Source organism: Chiloscyllium plagiosum, unplaced genomic scaffold (assembly GCF_037043375.1).
Source record: "Chiloscyllium plagiosum isolate Xiang-an unplaced genomic scaffold, Cpla_swu_hap1 HiC_scaffold_22, whole genome shotgun sequence".
NCBI lineage: Eukaryota > Metazoa > Chordata > Chondrichthyes > Orectolobiformes > Hemiscylliidae > Chiloscyllium > Chiloscyllium plagiosum.
In genome coordinates this window covers 8,157,228-8,173,742 of record NW_028270160.1, presented here as the reverse complement: position 1 = coordinate 8,173,742, position 16,515 = coordinate 8,157,228, and positions in this window count along the sequence as shown.

Here is a 16,515-nt window from a genome sequence, read left to right as displayed (position 1 = left end):
GCTTTTCATAGGAGCGTTCTATAATGTATGACACTAAGCCACATGAGATTTTAAAGCAGATTACTATAAGCTTGATCAAAATGATAGGCTTTAATAGCTGTTATAAAGGAAAGAAGAGGTAGAAGGGTTTACAAGGGGAATTTCTAGAGTTTTAAGAGATTGAAGTGAAACGTCATTGATAGAAATTGTGACTTGGCTTCTTGGAGGCGACTAGGAATGTTGAAATGGATGGTTTTTTAAGAAAAGATATGCGTGGTTAAGCCTTGTCGTTGGGAGTATATGCATCACATTTGATACACTTACTACTGCAGTGTACCCTACATTTCCTTCAAGGTGCAACTTCATTTTAAGAAAAAATTACTTTATTGGCTCATTAATAAATGGATAAGAATGTTGACAATGGTCATTTTTTAAATCTCTCATTATGAACAAAGAAAAAATTAAATAGGTTGAAATATTCAGCTACCATCTTACTTGTTGTCAATGCTCAGCATCTCAGCGTCACATCTTCCTCCATTCTTTTCCAGTTGAATATTTTCCACACGATTTAAAAAGAAACTTGCTTCATTTCCCTAGCTCCATTAAATAAAAAGTTACATTGTTGTATCTTGTCACATGCTCACTGTATGATGAGTTATTTTTGACCTGCGCTTACATAGATAAGTTCAGCAACTGGTTTAAACACCACTGGGTCAGATTAACGACCTGTGAGATAAATGAGGAGTTAAATATTTTAATTGTGTGACAGACATTGATGTAGGAATCCAAATGTCTGCCTTGCTCAACACATTGAGATTTTATCTGTCTGGAAGCACTAGTGCAGGATGACGGTCCAGGTCTCGTTTCATCAACTCATCTGTTGGAACCTCCAACAGTTCAATTTTTGCGCAGTACTGCTTTCAAATATAAGCAATAGCTGTGTCCTCAGAGACAGGAGTCATAATCTTTGAGCTCATAATCTTTGACTTGACAGATAAAGGCAATACAATTGAGGCAAACTAGTGTGTAGTGTCCTGGAATCCACCAGTCTCACTGTTCTGACAACAGGTAGAATGTGCCATTATTATTGATAAGCTTGTACATAAATTGGATTTAAGCTTCCACTTTCTGTTCAAACTGGACTAGGTGGGTTAGAAATGGGAAGTGGAGTATTCTCTATTACCAGTCATTGATTTTCTAAGTAGTTAACCAATTTTTATTTCTTGCCAATACTGCATGGTACCAATGGATTACTATTCCTGGATAGTTTTTTAAATATCTTAAAGTACCAGCCATGGGGACTCGGCAAGATGGTGACGACTCTGTGGAACTGCCGTGGACGGCTCTGCCTAACAGCCAAGGCATATTAGTGCTTTTTGCCATCCCTGGCCAATTTATGTGGAGGAATTATTAGTTTAAAAACTTAAAGAACACATTCGTTGGTAATTTGGCGTAGGAAGAATGCCAAAAGGAAAAGGAGCAAGCAAACAGCAGCAGGGAGGACACTCCCCTGCAGCACCGGCCACACCACAGACTGCAGCAACCCCCCCCCCCCCCGGGGACCTGACTGACTCTCAGGAATTGGCAGTGATGATGGAGAGACTTGAAGGTTGAGGCTGCAATTGAGGAGATCCATGTCCAGGTTCAACCCATCACGTCCATGCTGCAGAAGCATGAATGGGAACTCCAGGGCCTAGGGGAGTGCACAGAGGAGTTGGAGGGTTGAACCACGGCCTCTGAATCGGTGATAGAGTCCTCATCCGGTCAGATCCAGGTGAGGGCCTTATGAGACCAGGTTGATGACCTCAAAAATAGAGGTTGGAGGACAAATCTGCAGGTTGTCTGGCTTCCGGAGGATGAAGGAGGTAGGCAACCAGTCAGCTTCTTTGAAAACTGGCTGCTGCAGTTCCAGGGCCTTCAAATTGAGTCTGGCCGGCTGCATGTTGAAAGGGCCTATCAGGTTGCAGTGCACAGGTCAGAGCCGGTACCACACCCCCGTCTGGTCCTAGTGCACTTCAACACAACAGGGGCAAGCAAAAAGCAATAGAAGCCTCCAGATCACTGGGGAAAAAACCCACAGGCACTGCTGCACAAGTGGTCAAAAATCATGTTTTTCCAGGACTTCTTGGCAGCAGTAATTCAAAAGAGAAAGTCCTTTGATGAAGTTAAAAAGAGGCTGAGGAATCTGTGTATCCAGTACTCCATGAGGTACCCCACAGTGCCCCGTTCCAGCCACAAGGACTCCGCTTTATTCGCCGAGTCAAATGTATAAACTAAGAACATTGTAGACACTTTAAAGTAGACTGACTGGTCTGGAGAATATGGTTAATGTTTGTCCTCTTTTCCTTCTTTACCTGTGTTTTCCCCGTATGTCCCCCCTTTTTTTTTCCACCTTTCTCTTTCCCTAATTGATTTTTAAAAATCCATCTTGGAGTATGTTGTTCCTATTATATTTTTGTAACTGGATTTTATTGTGGGAAATGTTGTGGGTGTCCTTTGTTTCCCTTTTGTTTGCTCTCTCTTTTAGTCACAAGTAGGGGAGACATGGAGCTGGGAATGGGTGGAATGCTTATTCTGACTTTTTTAGTTGACTTAAGGATCATCTCCTTGTTTGTTTACTTTTTTTGCCTAAGACTGGGGCACAGTCCAATCTTCAAGGAGCTGTGAAGAGGGGGGATGGGTAGGGTGAGTGCCCCCTATGGGCCAGGGGAAGAGTCTCTTGTTCATGGTTTTATAGTTGGTTTTCTTTGTAGTTTTTTGGTAGTAATAGTTGGTTGTAGTTACGATAGAGTAGATTTTGTATATGCAATTCTGCGACTCTGAGTCTTTATTTACTTGTGCTTGGTGCATTTTAAGCAGGGTTCTCCCTTCCGGGGCTTCAAGGGTCTCTGGAGGTGGATATGGCTAAGTGTCTTGTTAAATGGTGCACCTGGAACATCAAGGGAAGTCATTAACCTGTTGAAAGGAAAAAAATGCCTTCTAGCCTTAAGAGGGAAAGGGTTGATATCGCTCTGTTGCAGGAAACCCATCTTGATGATGGGGAACATCTGAAGCTACGACAGGGGGGTTATGACCGTGTATTCTTTTCATCCTTTACTAATAAAAATAGGGGAGTGGCGGTACTTATCCAGAAAAATCTTCTGTTCACATTATTCGAGCAGGTGAAAGATAAGCAAGGACGATTTGTGATACTTAAGGCTCTAATACATGGGGAGGTATGTGGTATTTTAAATGTCCACTGTCCTCCAGTGCATCCCCTCAAATTTTTGTTTAGTTTCTTTTCTAAGTTGAGTGCCTTTGGGATACAGCACATTATTATAGGGGAGGATTTCAATTGCCTTTTGAATCTGACAGTGAACAGGATGCCTTGTGGGACCCCAACTATCTCTTTGCAGACTAAGCAGGTGGCTGACTTATGCGAGGAGTTGGGGCTGGTGGATATTTGGAGATGTCTTCACCCTACTGCCAGAGACTTCACCTTTTTTTCAAACCCACATAAATGTCACACGAGGATTGATCTCTTTCTGGCTCCCTTGATCCTTCTGGATTCAATTACGGGGTGTAAAATTGGGAATATAGCTATCTCTGATCACGCGGTGGTATATTTGGAGGTTAATCCAAGAGTGAGGGGCGAGGTTTGCGGCACTGGTGTCTGGACCCTTTTTCCTTAAGAATTCCAAATTTGTGGAATACATTTTGAAGGAGTTTCAGGAGTTCTGGACTATCAACTCAGGCACGGCTAGTAGTCCATCTATGGTATGGGAGACCACTAAGGTCTTTGCTAGGGGATTAGCTATTTCCTATTCGACTAGCCGGAAACAACAGAAGGAGGAACAGCAGCGTCTATTTGAGATGCGGTTGAAAGCTGCTGAGGTGGCACGTTTTGCATGTCCTTCGGTGACTGAGCTACAGCAGATCACGGCCCTCTGGGCTGCCTTGAATTCAGTACTTACACAAACTGTAAAGAAAACACTCGAACAAGCTTTGTCTAGCAAAAGCGAGTATGTGGATAGGCCAGGGAAGTATTTAGCGTACATGATTAAGAAAAGACGTGCTCTCCAATCTGTTACTGCAATTAGAGACAGCGCCGGGATCCTTACATACGATGCCAAAAGGATTAATGAGGCTTTTCGGGGTTTTTACTCTGAATTTAGTCTAAAGGTTGTGAGGAGAGGAAGGCTAAAATGGAGGTCTTTTTTAAGAACCTGGACCTCTCAGGGGTAACCTTGGAACAGGCCTCTCTCCTTAATCCCCCTTGACCATTCAGGAAATAGCTAGGCAACTTCAGAGTGAGGAAGTGTCTATCCCTGATGGTCTCCCAGGTGAGTTTTACAAGGAGTTTATAGGGATTCTGTCAGGGCCGATGTTGGAAAAGTATAATCGCTCTTATATGCATGAATGCCTACCACTATCTTTGAGAGAAGCTAATATTTCCCTCATTCTTAAGAAGGGGAAGGTTCCTGAGGATTGTGCCTCACACAGGCCCATCTGTCTATTAAATTCAGATTTCAAGATTCTGTCTAAGATCTTGGAGCTGAGATTGGAGAAGGTATTGCCCCATATTGTCAAAGAGGACCAGACAGGTTTTATAAGGGGCCATAGATCATCTAATAATGTTAGTATGTTGTTGAATATGGTCCAAGTATGTCAGTGGGTGACACAGTGGTTAGTACTGTTGCCTCAGCGCCAGAGACCCGGGTTCAATTCCCACCTTGGGCAACTGTCTGTGTGGAGTTTGCGCATTCTCCCCGTGTCTGTGTGGGTTTCCGCCAGGTACTCCTCCCACAGTCCAAAAATGAGCAGGTTTGGTGAATTGGCCATGCTAAATTGTCCGTAGTGTTAGGTGAAGGGGTAAATGTAGGGGAATGGGTCTGGGTGGGTTGCTCTTCGGAGGGTCGGTGTGGACTTGTTGGGCCGAAGGGCCTGTTTCCACACTGTCAATAATCTAATCTCTAATTTAATCTAATCAATTCAGGGGTTAGTGATTTCCTTAGATGCAGAGAAAGCATTTGACAATATGGATTGACCGTATTTCTTTTATGTCTTAGAGTGGTTTGGGTTGGGTGGAGTCTTTGCTAGGTGGATGGAGGGTGGTCATCACCAACGGAGTGAATTCTTGGGAACTATAGGATTGGCAGGGGTAGTCGTCAAGGCTGCCCTCTCTCACCATTGTTGTTTATAGTGGTGATAGAGCTGCTGACAGAGGCCATTCGTCAGAACGTCCACATAACCAGAACGTCCACATAACCAGACCGAGGCTACATAAGATTACACCGTGGACAGATGATGTCCTTCTGTTTTTATTGGACCTGATGACCTCCGTACCCGATCTGATACAACGTATTAATTCTTTTGGGGCTATTTCAAGGTATAAGATCAACTTCACAAAGTTGGAGGCTATGCCTTTGGGGGACCTTAAGGAAATGCTAGAGGTTGAATATGGCTCTAGATTCCCTTTTAAGTGGTCACGGGTGGGTTTCCAATACCCATGTATTTTTATTACCCCCATGTTTGATCGGTTATTTTGAACTAGCTTTGTTCACCTGCTCGACTATATTAGGCGGGATCTCCAGAGGTGGGAGGCTCTTCCAATTTCATGGTTGTGCTGAATAGCCCTTATTAAGATGAATGTCCTTCCTCGTTTGCTTTATCCCATGCGTATGCCCCCTGTAATATTTCCCAGGTCAAGGTTGCGGAAACGTATGAGTTTGTTTAGTTCCTTTGTCTGGCATTGTGGGCAGTCCCCTCATCAAACTTACTAAAATGCATTTGCCTCAAAGAGGGGGAGGAGTTGATTTCCCAGATATCAGGAGGTATCAGTTGAGTTCCCTGCTGTCCTTTGTGTGTGATTGGGCAGGTAATGATTTGGGCTCAATACAGCTGGATATCGAGGCCTCTAAGTCAAAGTGCCCTCTTATTAACCTGTTGTTCATGGATAAGATGAGGACAGTTATGGACCACTGCTGGAACCCTATTTTTATTAGCATGGAGGACGATGCGTCAGAGTGAGGGTTGCTTTGCCACTTACTGCCATAGTTGCTATGCAAGACTCAGGGATGATAGACTCAGGGTTCAAACTATGGGCAGCGAGAGGAGTTTCTAGTTTGAGAGACTTGTTTGAGGGGGAGGTTATGATGTCTTTTGAGCAACTGAGCCGCAAATATGGGTTGTCCAGCAGAGATGTTTTCTGGTTTTTTCAGGTTAGGGATTTCATCCAGAAAAAGACTACGCTTCTCACTCGTTCCACAAGCACCCTCTCGGTTAGTGCCCTCTATCGCCTGCTGGGTGGCAGGACCTGGCAGGATATTAATCGGCTAGGAGAGGTCTGGGAGCAAGAGCTAAGAGTGGAGATCTCTTCGGAAATGTAGGAGAACATATGGGAGAATACTCAAAAGATTTCAATCTGTAATAGGACATACGCTACGCAGTTAAAAATTCTGCACAGGGCTCATCTGGCACTGGACCGTCTGGCAAAATTTATAAAAGGGGCACTTGTAATGTGCCCCAAACGTAAAATAAGTGTAGGTACTCTTACCCATTGCTTCTGGACATGCCACAGGCTCTGTGTTTATTGGAGCGCTGTGGCGGGCGGGAGAGAAAGGGTATGATTGAGGACTGAAGTTAAAGTAGACCAGATATCTCTCCTCTTGGGTCTACCGAATTTACCATCTTTAGACGGACATGGGAAGAAACTATTTAATTTTCTTACTTACTGTACACGGAAGAATTTTCTGATGAACTGGTGTCTGAGAACCCGCCAGGCTTGCTGGGATGGCAGAAATTAATTATGGAGCACATTCCCTTGGACTTTTTCACAAACATGATGCACCATATGATAGACCATCTTTATAAGACATGGCAGCCCTACTTGAGTTATTTGGATATAGATTTATCAGTTATCTTAACTAGGGTGTTTGTTTAACCAGGATGGTTCGGTTTGCTGAGCCCTGGGCCCTGGAGAGGTGGGGGTTGGGCAGTTTCTGGCTTAACACAGATATATATACAACGCTCTCATTCTTTTGTTTGGGAGCTTTACACCGAGCATTGTTATTTTGTGTTCTTTTGGGTTGTTTTCTGTTTTATTAGTCACTTATTTATTGGTGTTGTTTTGCATAGTGTTTGGTTTTGTTTTGTATTATAGGGTAGGTTAGTAGTTAATAGACAGTAGTTGTATTGTAATTTGTGTTTTTCTTTATTATGCTGGTATTTGTTATATTTTCAATAACTTCATGTTTTTGTAAAGTCGAAAAAAAGTTTTTTAGCTAATAAATATATTTACAAAACAAAATGCCACTCTTTACAGTGGTGCACTGCATCCACAGTGCCTTTAGTAAGTTAAAAATCATACAACACTAGGTTACAGTCCAAAGGTTTATTTGGAAGTTCTGGGGTTTACACATTAATGAACCGAATCCTGCAACCCATTCTAAAAGATGAAAGACTGAACAGCAATCTAGGTTTGTTCAATGTCTCGTATCTGTTGCAGTTGCACTATAATCTTTTGCTATAAATTCTGTCTCTTATGATCCTGCTCCACAGCTACCTGATTAAGAAGCAGTGCTCTGAAAGCTAGTATTTCCAAATGAACCTGTTGGACTCTGGACTCTGACCTGGTATTGTGTGATTTTTAACTTTGTCAACCCAGTCCAACACCAGTACCTCCACATCACCCTTTCGTAAAACGTTTTAGAAGACAGTGCTTCACTAATTGCAAGTTAGACACCTTTTGCAGAAATCTGGATGATGGCTCTAATGAAAATTGTGGGAAGAATTTTATTGCCAAGGTGAATAGGAACTTGCAACGAAAGGATAATGAGTAAAGGCAAAATATTGAGGATGCTGGAAATCTGAAACAAACACAGAATGCTGGAGCAACTCAGCAGGTCTGGCAACATCTGGAGAGAGAGAGAGTGAGTTAGCGTTTCAAGTGCAATCTGACTCTTTCTGAACTTGAGCCTTGTTTCTCCTGAGGCACACCCATTCCAGAATTCTGCCTCCAAATCTCTCTTTACCCTCCCTCTGATGTGCCATGCTGCACAGGTCCTAGGTTACTAACGAGTAATGTCAAGGGGGAGGGGGGGGGGCAGGGGATTCAATACAGCATAAAGGTACCAAATAATGGTTTAAGGATCTCATTAGTTGCAGTGTTTCTGATGTTTCCCTATTCTGTCTTGAGAGTTTGGTCTTACAAGAACAGAAGGAATAGTAGTAGAATCGACCACTTGCCCATTTAATAAAGTCAAGGCTGATCTGATTGCAGCCTGAACTCAATTTTAATGTCAGCCCAATAATCCTTGACTCCTTTGATGAAAAATCTATCAGCTTTGAATGTATTCAAAAATCCAGTCTCTACTGCTCTCTGGGGAAGAGAATTCCACACAGACCAGCAACCAACTTAAGGAAAGAAATTTCTCCTAATTTCAGTCTTAAATGGACAACTCCTAATTTATAAATTGTGTCCCCAAGTTAGAGACTCCCAATAATTGAAGGGGCTAGAAGTGCATTGTTAGCAACCTCCAGCATGGTGGCTCAGTGGTCAGCACAGCTGCCCCACGGTGCCAGGAATCCAGGTTGGATTCCACCCTCAAGCAACTGTCTGTGTGGAGTTTGCACAATCTCCCTGTGTTTATGTGGGTTTCCTTGGTGCTCTGGTTTCCTCCCACAGTCTAAAGAGGTGCAAGTTGGGTGGATTGGCTGTGCGAAATTGTCACATATTGCCCAGGAATGGGCAGGCGAAGTGGATTAATCATGGGAAATACAGGGTTGCAAGAATATGGTGGGGAAGTGGGTCTGGGTGAGATGCCCTTTGGAGTGTTGGCTTGATGGGCTGAATAGCCTACTCCACACTGTAGGGATTTTATGAATCATTTCCTGATTTGAGTGGCTATTCATGGATGTATATATCTGCTGCAAAGGCAACACAAGTCCAGTTGTGGTCTTCCTTACACACATTTTCCAGTTCATTGGTTGACTATCAGTCATGAGCTTCCCAGCCATTTTCCCCCTAGTCCAGGTCAGAGAGTGCAGCTTATGGCAGTGTGAGCCTAGGGTTTTGGAAGGGAGGTGCTCCTTTCTCCTTTTTATAACTTTGTCATCCTCCAGAAGAATGGGATTTGAAGAACTGCATGAGGGGGAGAGAGGACCAGCGGGGATTCAGTTCCACAAACTCCTCTGCCTCCCAAACTGTATTGGGAGAAAATATAAGGCAACCCAGCAGCTAGAGGAAGTATGGAAAAGGAACTGGAGAAAGGAATGCCAGTGATTTGAAGAGCAAGGATCACTTCCACATCCTGGAGGCATTTCCCAGACTGAGTGTTTGGAGTTGTAGCTCGAGAATTGAGCTCATCTGCCAAACAAAGACCCACAGAACCCAGGCGTAGTGACACAAAATTTCCTCACTGGACAATTGTATACATTAGTGAGTAATTGTTAACGATGAAGGTAACATCACAGGGAAATAGTAAGTGATTGGCAAATATTTTGCTACACTTTTTCAAGTCCAGGAATTTGATTATTAATTGTGAATTATCATTAGTATTAGTAAAGTTTACTGGAGGAAGTAAAGCTTATTGGGGGCGGTTAGATTTATGAATTAAGTGATTAAAAATGAATGAGAGCTCAAACGAATGCTGGAAAGTTAATATCTTGAGACTACAGGATGTGGGATATTCTGAACTTCAGTATGATCCAGGGCAAACACATCTGCAGGTCAATCAGCTTCAGCTTAGAACTAATGAGATGGAGGATGAGCTCAGGCTCTGCGATATATCAGGAAAGGGGACATTTACTTGGACAAACTGTGCAGGAGGTGTCATACTCCTTAGGATCAGGGTCTTCTGATTAGGTCAGTAGTTAGCAATAGGAGGTTGTGACTGTGGGTTAGGGAGGGACCCAGGAGATGGGGAAGTCCTAGACTTTGCCATCTGTTCAATATGCTTGAGGTTCCTGCAACCTGTATGGATGCAGGTGGGTGGGCAAACTGACTATGGCACAGGAAGCCAGGCAAACCCGGGGGACGAAATCGGTATGTAATCATAGTGGAGGACAGCACAACCTGGTTCTCTGCAGCCAAAATGTGAGTCTAAATGGCCGTCTTGCCTCCCCAGCATCAGAATTTGGGACTCCCTTCTCTGCTCTGCAGATGTACATGCAAAGGGCTAGTAGGATCCTAATGTGGCCGTGGCCCACAGAGGGACCAGGAACATGGGTCATACTAGGAAAGATGTTCTGCTAAGAAGATTACAAGCAATCAGGGACTAAATTTAAAAAGAAAACCTCACCTGAGCCACAAACAAAATAGAAAAGGATAAATAAGTTTCGAGCAATGAATGTGTAGCTCTAAGATTTGTCTGGGGAAAGCAGGATTTAGCTGCTGGAGCTCAGGCACAAGTGTTGGGGTAAGTGGGAGCTGTACGGTTAGAAGATTCTACACCTGATCCTTACTGGGACCAGGGTTCCAGTGGATTATATAACTGGGACTGTAGAGAAGGCTTTAAACCTCATACTGGGGGGAATGGAGTCATATGAGCAGATATATTTCAAAGTGAAGGGAAGCAATAAAGTGAGAGCAAGCAGCAAATTTGATAAACAGTGTGAAACAACATCCACAGGATGGAGGCACTGCTTTCTGTCAATCAGCTGTGTTGGGTGAGCCCCATTGTTCACATGCCTAACACGATGTCTGAAGCAAGCTCTCTACTCCGAGCTCCACCATGGCAAATGGTTACCAGGACATTGGAGAAAATGCTTCAAGAATGCTCACAAATCTTCTCTGACAAAATGCTTTATCTCCAGCAATGCCGGGAATCTCTTGCCCAAGAACACCCCAATTGGAGAGGAAGCTTCTGTGACTCGAGCATCTCCAACATGACAAGTACAAACAGTGAAAGGGGTTTGTGTAAACCTAATCTCTTCAAGCAGCACCCAGCAGACTGTGTGGATCCAGCATTGGACTGTTCAGGCACCTCGGGATCCAGTGGAAGACAATTCAGGGACTGCCTCAGAAGAAGAAAGACCAGAATATTACAGGAAAGGTCAGAACATGCCAACATAAATGTGTATCAACAGATAAGGCCAGAAGTTGTTAACAAACAGGCACCAAATTAAAAGATGGTGATCCTGTTTCTGAATGCATTATTTGTAACAAAAGGAGTGAATTTTTAGTTCAGATGGAGGTTTTGTTTTTATTTTACTAACTCATCAGATGGGGTTTTTGCTGGCTTAGCCATTTTTTATTGCTCATCCCTGTTTTCCCTTGAGAAAGTGGAGTCACTCTGGTCCAATTGTGTAGGTAGACCCACAATGCTTAAAAAATGAAAAGATATATGACCTGACATTACAGAGACATGGTTGGAAGGTGGCCAAGATTGGGACCTAAATGTGGAGAGTATTTGACACACCGGAATGATATTAGTTCCGTCCTGCAAAATGGCTTTAACTTGAAAGTTAAAAATCACACAACACTAGGTTATAGTCCAACAGATCAAGACTTGAAAGGATTCAGAAAACGATGTTGCCAGGGTTGGAGGATTTGAGCTATAGGGAGAGGCTGAATAGGCTGGAGTTGTTTTTCCTGGAGTGTCGGAGGTTGAGGAGAGACCTGATAGAAGTTTATAAAATCATGAGGGGCATGGATAGGGTGAATAGACAAGGTCTTTTTGCTGGGGTGGGTGAGTTCAGAACTAGAGGGCATAGGTTTAGGGTGAGAGGGGAAAGATATAAAAGAGACCTAAGGGGCAACTTTTTCACAGAGAGGGTGGTGTGTGTATGGAATGAGCTGCCAGAGGAAGTGGTGGAGGCTCATACAATTACATTTAAAAGGCATCTGGATAGGTACATGAACAAGAAGGGTTTAGAGGGATATTGGCAAATGGGACTAGATTAGGTTAGGATATCTGGTTGGCATGGATAAGTTGGACCGAAGGGTCTGTTTCCATGCTGCACAACTATGTAGAATCAGTTTGATTGGATAGAGGTAAGAAGTAGGGAAGGTAAGAGGATACTTGTCAAATTTTTTTATTGGCTCTCTAACAGTAGTTATACTGTAGAACAGAGATATAGCAAGAAATAAATACGAATCAAACTGCAATCATCATGGGCAACTTTAATCTAGATGTAAATTGGGAACATTGGATTGACGAAGATAGCCTGGAAAATGAGTTCATTGAATGTTTTTGGGACAATTTTGTACATAATTACATTCTAATCTTTGTCTATTTAATCCTTAAATTTGATGAGGAAGAAGTGGAAATCTTCTTTATCTCTTTGAAAGGTCAACACAGTGATTAGAGTATCCAGGCCTTTAATGGACACTGTTACAGGGCAGGCTTTCAAGGATATTTAGACCATAACACCATAAGACATAGGAGTGGAATTAAGGTCATTCGGCCCATCGAGTCCACTCCGCCATTTAATCATGGCTGGTGGGCAGTTCAACACCACTTACCCGCACTCTCCCCATAGCCCTTAATTCCTTGCGAGATCAAGAATTTATCAATCTCTGCCTTGAAAACATTTAACATCCCGGCCTCCACTGTGTTCTGTGGCAATGCATCCCACAGGTCCACCACTCTCTGGCTGAAGAAATGTCTCCTCATTTCCCCCCCCCCGCCACCGATAATCTTTATGTTCTTTAGGATATACCTCTGTACTGTGTCCTCAATTACACCCAGAAACTCCTGCTATTGTTGCTCTACTTCCTTCCCCATTAGGCTCTGCTTCCAGTTGACTTTTGTCAGTTCCTCTCTCATGCCTCTGTAGTTACCTTTATTTAACTGTAACACCAATACATACAATTTTGCCTTCTCTCTTTCAAACTGCAGACTGAATTCTACTGTATTATGATCGCTGCCTCCTAAGTGTTCCCTTACTTTAAGATCTTTTATAAAATCTGGCTCATTACATAGCACTAAGTCCAGAATACCTGCTCCCTTGTGGGCTCCATCACAAGCTGTTCCAAAATGCCATCCTGTAAGCATTCCATGAATTCCCTTTCTTTGGATCCACCGGCAACATTATTTACCCAGTCCACCTGCATATTGAAGTCCCTCTGTGATCACCGTGACCTTGCCTTTCTGACATGCTCTGTCTATTCCCTGGTATATCTTGCGCCCTGATCCTGACCACTGCTGGGAGGGTTGTATATAACTCCCATTACGGTTTTTTTGCCTTTGTGGTTCCTCAACTCCACCCACACAGACTACACATCATCTGACCCTATGTCATTCAGTGCCATAGATTTAATTTCATTCTTAACTAACAAGGCAACCCCACCCCATCTGCCCACCTCCCTGTCTTTTTGACAAGTTGTAAATCCTTGGATGTTTAACTGCCAGTCCTGAACCCCCTGCAATCCCGTCTCTGTGATGCCTATCACATCATAATCATTCACGATGATTTGTGCTGTTAATTCATCTGCTTTGTTACAAACACTACGAGCATTCATGTAAAGCACCTTAATGCTAATTTTCTTACCCTCACGATTTCCATTGCCTCGAGTAATATGTCCTAAGTTATCCTTCCTTTTTGCTTCATTCCTAGTCTGCCTCAAACTTAACCCCTGCATACGTGCTAACCTGCTGCTTATCTTTCTATGTGACTCCATACTCCCTGTTGCTTTTCCTTTCCCTTCCCCTCCCACGACCACAAGCAAAAACTAAGAAAGTAGAGTTAATGTTTCAGGTCATAGAATCCCTACAGTGTGGAAACTGGCTATTCAGCCCATCAAGTCTACACTTACTCTCCAAACTGCATTCCACCCAGACCCACTGTATCCCTGTAACCCTGCGTTTCCCCTGGCTAATCCACCTGCAAATCTGTGGACACTATGGACTATTTAGCATGGCCAATCCACCTAACCTACATATCCTTGGAGTGTACGAGGAAATCAGAGCACCTGGGGGAAACCAACACAGACAATATGCAAACTCCAAACAAACAGTTCCCTGAGGCTGGAATTGAACTTGGGTCCTTGGTGCTGTGAGGCAGCAGTGAGAACTACTGAACCACCATGCTGCCAAGGAATTCCAGTGACCTTTCTTCAGTTCTGGACTGAAACGTTAACTCTGCTTTCTCTCTCCACAGATGTTGCCAGACCTCCTGAGTTTCTCCATCAATTTCTGTTCCAACATCCAAAGGTCTTTGCTCTTTTTGTAGGGAAGTTTATTACTTCTTACCAGAGGAGAGTGTTTTTAAGTGAGTACCAGCTGGTACAAGAGGTACAAAGCGACAATTCCATGGCCTCAAGAGACAGTCTGACAAGACATACCTGGAATTTGAACAACTTAAGGAGCTCAGTCATGCCCGGTGGATACTCTGAATTGAAGCCATGACAAAAACCTTTGGGAAGTAACTCTCCTTAAGGAGTTCAAAAACTCCACACTCTTTCCAATTCAGAGAATCACAGAGGGTGAAGGATCTAACTGATAACTGGGTGTTAAAAGCCATAAACACAGGGAAGCTGAGGTCTGGGAACAGTCAGAAACCAGATAAATCCCTTGGTGAGAAAAGAGAGGCCAGCAAGAGGGAGTGGAACTGTCACTGTAGAAAGTGAGGACTGCAGATCCTGGAGATCAGAGTCGAGAGTGTGGTGCTAGAAAAGCACAGCAGGCCAGGCAACATCCGAGGAGCAGGAGAGTCGATGTTTCGAGCATAAGCCCTCCTAATGAAGAGCTTATGCCCAAAACGTCGATTCTCCTGCTCCTTGGATGTTGCCTGGCCTGCTGTGCTTTTCTAGCACCACACTCTCAACCCTGTCTTTCACAGGAGGGAACTGGATGGGAGACAGGTGGAAAATGTCCCTGAGTGCTTCCACTATTAGGAAGCCAGGATACATAAAGGGAAATTGTTCGCTTTGGCATCACCCAGAAACTGAAGCTAAAAAGCCAACATTTGTAGTGTTAAAGATAATGGTGTCTGCTCTGGTATGACTTGCTCAGGACAGCTGAGAGGAATTTGTGTCTAAAGGAATGGTGACCATGAAATTTAAAACAGCCAGAGAGAGGAGTTCGCTTTCTCCATGACACTGTTTGCTCGCATGCACAGTGGGAAAAGTAAAAGATATTCCGAGTGGTCCAAACTGTTCATATTTTTCTTCTTTCTTCAACTAAAATTTCCAGCATCTGTTAGAATGACTAAACATGATCCCTTATGGGATTAGCCATGCTGAAGGTCTGATGCTGTTTGTTCAGGTCAGCGGGTGTGAACTCCCACAGCACCTGCTAGTTCACAATCCACTGTGTTCCTGACTCAGGAAACCAGCAGCTAACATTGCTGCTCTGCATCCGTGCAGTTTAGTTGTGGGCACTGCCTGAGGTCAGCATCAGGCTGAGCTGTGAAATCCTGATAGTGGACCAGCCCATCGCTTTCACTGTACCTAATCAGTCATCAGTGGCCACTTGGATATTGTAATCTTTGAAGTACAAACTGTTTTCTTTGCAGTGATAGGCTGAGAATTGAAAGGTGGCAGAGACTGGAGAAATGAGATGTTTGAAAATGAATGGTCAAGTTCCAATGTAGTCTTTAAAATTTTGTGCTCTTGCATGTCCAGCAACTGTGTATCATCATGGACATGTTAAAGTCCAAAGGTGTGCTGGTCAGGATGGATTAGCCATGTTAAATTGCCCATGGTGTCCAGGGATTTGAAGGTTAGGGTGGGTTAACCATGGGAAATGCAGGGTTACAGGGATAGGACAGAGGGATGCTCTTTGGAAAGTCAATGTGGACCTGTTGGGCTGAATGGCCTATTCCCATACTGTAGGGATACTATGAAACTGTCGAGAGTGTAGTGCTGGAAAAGCACAGCAGTTCAGGCAGCATCTGAGGAGCAGGAGAATTGACATTTCAAGCATAAGCCCTTCAACAGATTCCTGATGAAGGGCTTATGTCCGAAACATCGATTCTCCTGCTCCTCAGATGCTGCCTGAACTGCTTTGCTTTTCCAGCACTACCTCTCGACTCTGATCTCCAGCATCTGCCATCCTTACTGTCTCCTACTATGAAACTGTGGCAAGATTTCCAGCTCCTGAACACTTTCCAGTAAATTGCAGGTGGATGTTGGATAAGGACAGAATTTGGTTATCATACAGTCCCACTGAGAAATTAGGTGCTTTGTTATCAATTGCTGCTAAGTACATACATCTTAATAACTGACCCTCAAGGTAACCTACAGGAAAGGGCAAACGGACATTAACTGTAATGAGCCAATATTATTTGTTGCAACTGCCAGTTTATGCCAGAAATGTTTTTTGTATTTCTCTTTACTCAACCTTTTTGGTCCTATTTGGATTCTCGTAGAGTTCCCATATTGGCAATCTGCACTTGGTCTCAGTAACAACTAACTGACAAGAGAAAGCCAAGGATAATGCTGCAGTGTCCTGAGTGAAGTGGAGAATAGACCACTGCTGGTTATGAGACATGACTGTGGATTTCTTGTTACCAAAAGCAAAGCTAATTCAAGAATCCATGAGAATTGACGCTGTGGTAATTATGTGGAAACAAAAATACCCAAAGTGGGGGGATGGGCTGTGTGTGGGCTTG